Here is a 7,799-nt window from a genome sequence, read left to right on the forward strand (position 1 = left end):
TAATCATCTCCTAACCCACCAAGTTGACAGGACAACATGCACCTGTTCAAATTCGTAAGATCATGTTTAAACTCACAAAAGAGAATTTTCTTTCATTCAGTAATCACTTGTGTTAATCAATCAACAGAAAACGTGTCACAATTTGGATCTTTTTACCACTAGATTTGTCGTGTCTTCACTGGTTGGTCAGACCAGTGTCTTTTTTTCTTTGAAGTTAAATTATTGTCCTGCAACCCAGAGAGTTTATTTGTCAGTAATGTATTTATCCTTTAACAACAGGTGTCTGGTAAGTTTCGCTGCGTTAGCCTTGCTGGAAAATCTTCACGTGTTCATGAATGTAAGCTGTTTCTTCATTGCGTGTGTGTGCATTTGTAGGCAGGCAGGTTAATTTAAATTTTTTCTCAAAGTAGGCGTTACCTAAAAAGGAGCCTTTCTCTCACATTTCTCTGCTTGTGTGTGTTTTTGTTTCACCTTTTGTTGTGATGCTCCGGACGCCTTCCCAACCTCCACAAGTCTGTTGGCCCCAATTTTATGTGTTAAAAATTCTCTTAATTTCTCCTCTAATTCTCTCCTCTCTGCTGTCTATTTCACAGCTGCTGATTCGTGCTGGGTGTGGTTCCCATTACTTATAATTTTGCTTCGGCCGCTGTGCTTGTGGGGGCAGTTGGTCCAGGTCCGCAGCTTCCTGTATTGACACACTAAGAGATTTATTTAATTAAATTTTCATCACTGTTACACAGATAAGCAGGCAACACGCCTACCTTGACAGCATAAACTGCACGCCAGTCTCCCAACACATTCCTCTCTCTACTCCTCCATAAGTCTCCACTACACACCTCTTACTATCTCTCTTTTTTATTTTTATTTTTTATATTTATTACACCACAGAGTAATACACCCAATTATGCCCGTCTATCTCTATGTGGCTCCAAATTCCCTCTTTATTTAATTTCACACTCGTCAGGGGACAGGCACACAACAATTTCAACCACTGAAACGAGGAATTCAACCTTTTTATGTTTCACCTATGATAGAACTCAACCTTAGATGTAAAAGCATTCTCTTGTTCTATTCCAGAATAAATGTGAACCCGTGATTACACGGCCGTTCCAGTGTTATTCTGTAGCTATGCGGGAGTCCTCAGTTCCCAAGTTGCCACCTTAGCATCCAGACGCCGCTGGTCCTGGCCACGCGTCCACGACCAGGAGGGGCGCCACTCCTTGAACAAAATTAGTTTCCACAGGTACACTAGGCGTCAACCTTTGATCTTAAAGCATTTTCTTCGCACTAATGTCCTCCTATTCAAACACATCAACCGTCACTGTGACTGTGTTTCACGCTTCACACACAGACAACACACCCAAAGTGCGCCTCACACACACACCCAGAGCGCGCCTTACACACACACAGCACTCTTCATCAGCGGAACTTTACACAGAAAACTCTGAGCTCAACTGTTAGAACTCTTTGAAGCACAACTGCACCATAGACCAAAATACCCCTTTCTCTGCGCTTATGACCGCCACCACGGGGCAAAATCGCATCATAAAAGTGACACTCGTCCCCGAGGCTCAAAACCGACACCATAAGCCAGGTTCTGCTTTACATTTATTTCATGGCAAGTAAAATTTTACTTATTATTTATGACCGCAGCCCTCGAGGCAAAAACCGACACCACAAATCACCGTCAAACCTCTATTCAATGTACTGAAATCAGCACCAATCGCTGCTGTACCCACGGCCGCACCACCAGAACACGGCCATATCATAAACCAAAACCTACGGACGTGTTTCGCTTTTACACGTTGCCAGCGTTCAACCGCACCGTAAGCCAGCAGCTGCTTTTCCTTATTTCTATACTAATTTCATGGCCGCATCAACGAAGACTCAAACCGACATCATAACCAACTTCAAAACCTCTACTCAATGTACTGGACTTATGGCCGCGTCTCCAAGAGATTCTAATGTATTATTGCTACAGAAGCCAGTCTTAGACAAAGTTAAATGTGGAAGGTAAAGTGGGCTGCAACTAGTCCAACGTAGTATCTTATTAGTATCTCGGTAGAAGCAGTTTACTGCAACTAGTCCAACGTAGTGTCTTATTAGTATCTCGGTAGAAGCAGTTTACTTAACACACTGGAATTCAGCCTCAACTTATGTTGTTAGTATCTTGCGCCAAAAACCAGACACCGACAAATTTAATGTGAAAATACGTGTAACTCAGTGAACAGATTAATTTGGAAAGCCCAATATGCACATTTGGTATTTATAATACAACAGGCTGTGCTTACCTTTGTATATTTGGACCGGTCCTCTGTTCACCTCGCCCCAAGATCTCACCAAAGGCCAAATCTGCCCCTCCTCAGCACACCAAAGATCCGGGTCACCAGGCACCAAGTTGTTGAAATCTCCCAATTCTTTTGATATTTGGGCTGAAGGAAGGACAATACTCGGTGTATAAATGCTCAATCAACAATCATTTATTTCCATACAATTCAACACAAAGAGCATTTAGAACCATCATGATGGGGAGACATGCCTGAAGAGGGTCACAGCAGTCTCAAAATGGTGACGGGTTACACAGCCTCTTATAGCTCCTAGCGGCCCCCACCTAGTCGTAAAAGCCTAAACATTCACATTCTTTTCTCCCTTACGGCGCCTAAGTTATGACCTCGGCAGTTGTTTCTCTGCTTTCTGTAAGGTGGGGGTATGGAATGTGGTCTATCTCCCCTGTCTTAGACACCAAGTCTCCTGCTTACAACCTTCTTTTTATGATTCAACAATAGAGCATGTCAAGAAAACAGTGTAACACATTCCCAGCAGATCAAGGATACAGAGTGATGCACATTTATCTAATGAACTAATATGTGAATATGTTCTGTTAACTCAAAAGTATAATGAGAACTAAACTACATACAGATCACACGCTCTATATTAAAGGGTATAATATGATCTACAGCAGTATTCTAATTCAACTACTTTGATTACATATATAAGGTAACCTATAATAACAGAATAATCTAATACCTGAAGTTTCGAACACAACCCTACAATTGAACTACAGAGTTAACGGTACCTGCATACTTGCCTAATACCCTAACCCAAAGACTCAGATAAGCATTAAACCAGCAGCACAGGCTCTGGATTTTTGAAGATGGGCTCAGGCACCAGCACAGGGCCTGGTGTGGTGTAGGTGGCCTAAGCAAGAGGCACAGGCCCTGATGTTGTGTAATTTTCCTCACCCAACAACTAAGGCCGTGGTGTGGTGTAGATGGCCTCAGCCAGAGCCACAGGCCCTGGTGTGGTGAAGATGGCCTCATGCACCAGCACAGGGCCTGGTGTGGTGTAGTTGGCCTCATCCAGAGCCACAGGCCCTGGTGTGGTATAGATGACCTCGGCCAGAAGCACAGGCCCTGGTGTGGTGTAGGTGGCCTCAACCAACAGAACAGGGCCTGGTGTTGTATAGATGGCCTCATGCACCAGCACAGGGCCTGGTGTGGTGTAGTTCAACAAAGCCAGCAGCACAGGCCCTGGTGTGGTATAGGTGACCTTAGCCGGCAACTCAGGCCCTGGGGTTGTATAGATGACCTCGGCCAGAAGCAGAGGCCCTGGTGAGGTGTAGGTGGCCTCAGCCAGAGCCACAGGCCCTTATGTTGTGTAATTTGGCCTCACCCAGCAACTAAGGTCCTTGTTTCGTGTAGATGGCCTCGGCCAGAGCCACAGGCCCTGGTGTGGTGTAGGTGGCCTAAGCCAGAGCCACAGGCCCAAGCCAGAGCCACAGGCCCTGGTGTGGTGTAGGTGGCCTCATGCACCAGCACAGGCCCTGGTGAGGTGTAGGTGGCCTCAGCCAGAGCCACAGGCCGTTGTTAATGTGCCCTCATTAATGGGCAGCTGCTTTGGGTCTTTCAATACCCCCCTTCTCTGGATCAAAAGCAGTGCAATGACATGAAAAGCAAAGGCTTACAGCACCTGGTATTCCCTGGCAACCTCCCATCCAAGTACTAACTAAGACCAGCCCTGCTTAGCTTCCGAGGTCAAACGAAGTCGGGTGTGCTCAGGGTGGTATGGCCGTAAGCTGCTTGCACCAGCACAATGTGTCAATTTATGGAATCAAGTGATGAGGTGGCCAGTACCTGAAGTTCCGAACACAACCCTACAATTCAATATTGAATTGGTGTTCAATATTGAATCGGTGTGCAACTTTGCTAAAACAATGTCGGACTCTGTAGTTTTCTCTGGTCCCCTCCCCAATCAGACCAGGAGTGACATGTTTAGCCGCATGTTCTCCTTAAATTGCTGGCTGTCTGAGTGGTGTCCCAGAAACGATGTGGGCATCATAGATAATTGGCAAACCTTCTGGAGGAAACCTGGTCTTGTTAGGAGAGACGGCATCCATCCCACTTTGGATGGAGCAGCTCTCATTTCTAGAAATATCCTCCTCCTGTTTTGGCTTCCCTTCACTGGCTTCCTGTTAAGTCCAGAATTGAATTCAAAATCCTGCTCCTCACATACAAGGTCTTAAATAATCAGGCCCCATCTTATCTTAATGACCTTGTAGTACCATATCACCCTATTAGAGCACTTCGCTCTCGCTTTGTAGGCCTACTTGTCGTTCCTAGAGTATTTAAAAGTAGAATGGGAGGGAGAGCCTTCAGTTTTCAGGCCCCTCTTCTGTGGAACCAGCTTCCAGTTTGGATTCGGGAGACAGAAACTATCTCTACTTTTAAGATTAGGCTTAAAACTTTCCTTTTTGCTAAAGCATATAGTTAGGGCTGGACCAGGTGACCCTGAATCCTCCCTTAGTTATGCTGCAATAGACGTAGGCTGCCGGGGGATTCCCATGATGCGTTGAGTTTTTCCTTTCCAGTCACCTTTCTCACTCACTATGTATTAACAGACCTCTCTGCATTGAATCATATCTGTTATTAACCTCTGTCTCTCTTCCACAGCATGTCTTTTATCCTGTCTTCCTTCTCTCACCCCAACCGGTCGCAGCAGATGGCCCCGCCCCTCCCTGAGCCTGGTTCTGCCGGAGGTTTCTTCCTGTTAAAAGGGAGTTTTTCCTTCCCACTGTCGCCAAAGTGCTTGCTCATTGGGGGTCATATGATTGTTGGGCTTTTCTCTGTATCTATGAAGCGCCTTGATATAACAGATATGATTCAATGCAGAGAGGTCTGTTAATACATAGTGAGCGAGAAAGGTGACTGGAAAGGAAAAACTCAATGCATCATGGGAATCCCCCGCAAGCCTATGTCTATTGCAGCATAACTAAGGGAGGATTCAGGGTCACCTGGTCCAGCCCTAACTATATGCTTTAGCAAAAAGGAAAGTTTTAAGCCTAATCTTGAAAGTAGAGATAGTGTCTGTCTCCTGAATCCAAACTGGAAGCTGGTTCCACAGAAGAGGGGCCTGAAAACTGAAGGCTCTCCCTCCCATTCTACTTTTAAATACTCTAGGAACAACAAGTAGGCCTGCAGAGCGAGAGCGAAGTGCTCTAATAGGGTGATATGGTACTACAAGGTCATTTTGATAAGATGGGGCCTGATTATTTAAGACCTTGTATGTGAGGAGCAGGATTTTGAATTCAATTCTGGATTTAACAGGAAGCCAATGAAGGGAAGCCAAAACAGGAGAAATATGCTCTCTCTTTCTAGTCCCTGTCAGTACTCTTGCTGCAGCATTTTGGATTAGCTGAAGGCTTTTCAGTGAGTTTTTTGGACATCCTGATAATAATGAATTACAGTAGTCCAGCCTGGAAGTAATAAATGCATGAACTAGTTTTTCAGCGTCACTCTGAGACAGGATATTTCTAATTTTAGAGATGTTGCGCAAATGGAAGAACGCAGTCTTACATATTTGTTTAATATGTGCATTGAAGGACATGTCCTGGTCGAAAACGACTCCAAGGTTCCTCACAGCGTTACTGGAGGCCAAGGTAATGCCATCCAGAGTAAGAATCTGGTTAGATACCATATTTCTAAGCTTTTCAGGGCCGAGTACAATAACCTCAGTTTTATCTGAATTAAGAAGCAGAAAGTTAGCGGCCATCCAGGTCTTTATGTCTTTAAGACATTCCTGCAGTTTAACTAATTGGTGTGTGTTATCTGGCTTCATGGACAGATAGAGCTGGGTGTCATCTGCATAGCAGTGAAAATGTATGCTATGTCTTCTAATGATACTGCCTAAGGGAAGCATGTATAATGTAAACAGAATTGGTCCTAGCACTGAACCCTGTGGAACTCCATAATTAACCTCAGTGTGTGAAGAGGACTCTCCATTTACATAAACAAATTGCAGTCTATTAGATAGATATGATACAAACCACTGCAGTGCAGTACCTGTAATACCTACAGCATGTTCTAATCGCTCTAATAGGATATTATGGTCGACAGTATTGAATGCTGCACTAAGGTCTAGCAGGACAAGCACAGAGATGAGTCCACTGTCAGAGGCCATAAGAAGATCATTTGTAACCTTCACTAAAGCTTTTTCTGTGCTGTGATGAGCTCTGAAACCTGACTGAAACTCTTCAAATAAATATTTATGGCTTTATCTTATAGAATTCAATATTCCCGTGTTGAGGAAACAGGTTTTGCAGCTGTTTGAGCTAAGATTTTCAAGTTATTCACATAATGAAAACCTCTACTTTGTTTCGGGCCAGTTCCCCATTCAAATGCATGTAACAGTGAGAAACGCACTGTCTTGGCGAAAGAAAGCGTTTTTGTACAACTTCATATAAATTAGCTGTAACTTTTGATAGACGACTCAGACTCACATATTTATGGCTTTATCTTATAGAATTCAATATCCCCATGCTGGGCAAACAGGTTTTGCAGCTGTTTGAGCTAAAATTTTCCAGTTATTCACATAATGAAAACTGTTAGAGTTGAATTGTTAGATGTTTGTCATTTTTATGTTTACCATTTGTACAGTGTTTTAACTGATGAAACTCCACTGTCCTTCCCCCCAGATCCTCGAGGTTCTGGTGGGGGGCTGTAATGTTTTATTGCAGATACATCCTATCTGGAAGATCTGCTTCTTTTGATGTAGGCTTCCTGCGTTTACGACCCTTTAGTCAGCAGGAGGTCTAACACACACACACACACACACACACACACACACACACACACACACACACACACACACACACACACACACACACACACATTCTTAAGGAAGTTCACACATATACATAAAATGCTTTCTCTTAGAACCAAGGGGGCGTGGCTTTGTTCTGACGTGTTTTGTGTGAACTGTCTCTCAATAAAAGGTAGCAGGAGGAAGTCAGATCTGGGGGTCATTTTCGTGGTGGACACAGACGAGGCCTCCCTTGCGCAAATAATCGATCGATCGACTGTCTTGTTTTCTTCATGATGAATAAGTCTCTAGAATTAGCGGGGCTTGTGGAAACACAGACCCAACATTTATTTGGTCCTTCGGAGCCGGAGCCTAACATATTGCATCCACCGAGGAGAGGGAGAGGACGCCACCGCAATGTCTGGGGTGATTGACGTAAAGCCCTGGTGTTTCACTTTGCTTTGTTACCAGGCCGGGAAGTTTGCGCCTGACCTCCCCTCGGGATGGATGACAATTGATGGGATTCAGAGACTCTTCCCATGAACGTAAACAAACAGTGAGTACAGAAGGCCTTAGAGAGCGGCTACGTGCCCGTGCGTGAAAGCAGGTACGTGAGCGCGCAAGCTGTGCGTGTAGACGCAAGCTGCCTGGTTTCTCCGCCAGTGTTTTTGTTTTAATCTTTTTTGATTTATTTAAGGAGGGTTAAGTCGGTTTCTCCACCG

At 44.5% G+C, this 7,799-nt stretch overlaps 1 pseudogene; it reads right to left on the reverse strand.

Annotated features, from left to right (window-relative positions):
• Positions 1-3,957: 3,957 nt before the first annotated feature.
• On the reverse strand, positions 3,958-4,076 carry LOC146565309 (5S ribosomal RNA; annotated as a pseudogene).
• Positions 4,077-7,799: the final 3,723 nt, after the last annotated feature.

The sequence above is a fragment of the Mchenga conophoros genome, linkage group LG10 (assembly GCF_057382185.1).
Source record: "Mchenga conophoros isolate Kocher_MC1m ecotype Shallow Benthic linkage group LG10, M_conophoros_male_GT1.1, whole genome shotgun sequence".
Lineage (NCBI taxonomy): Eukaryota > Metazoa > Chordata > Actinopteri > Cichliformes > Cichlidae > Mchenga > Mchenga conophoros.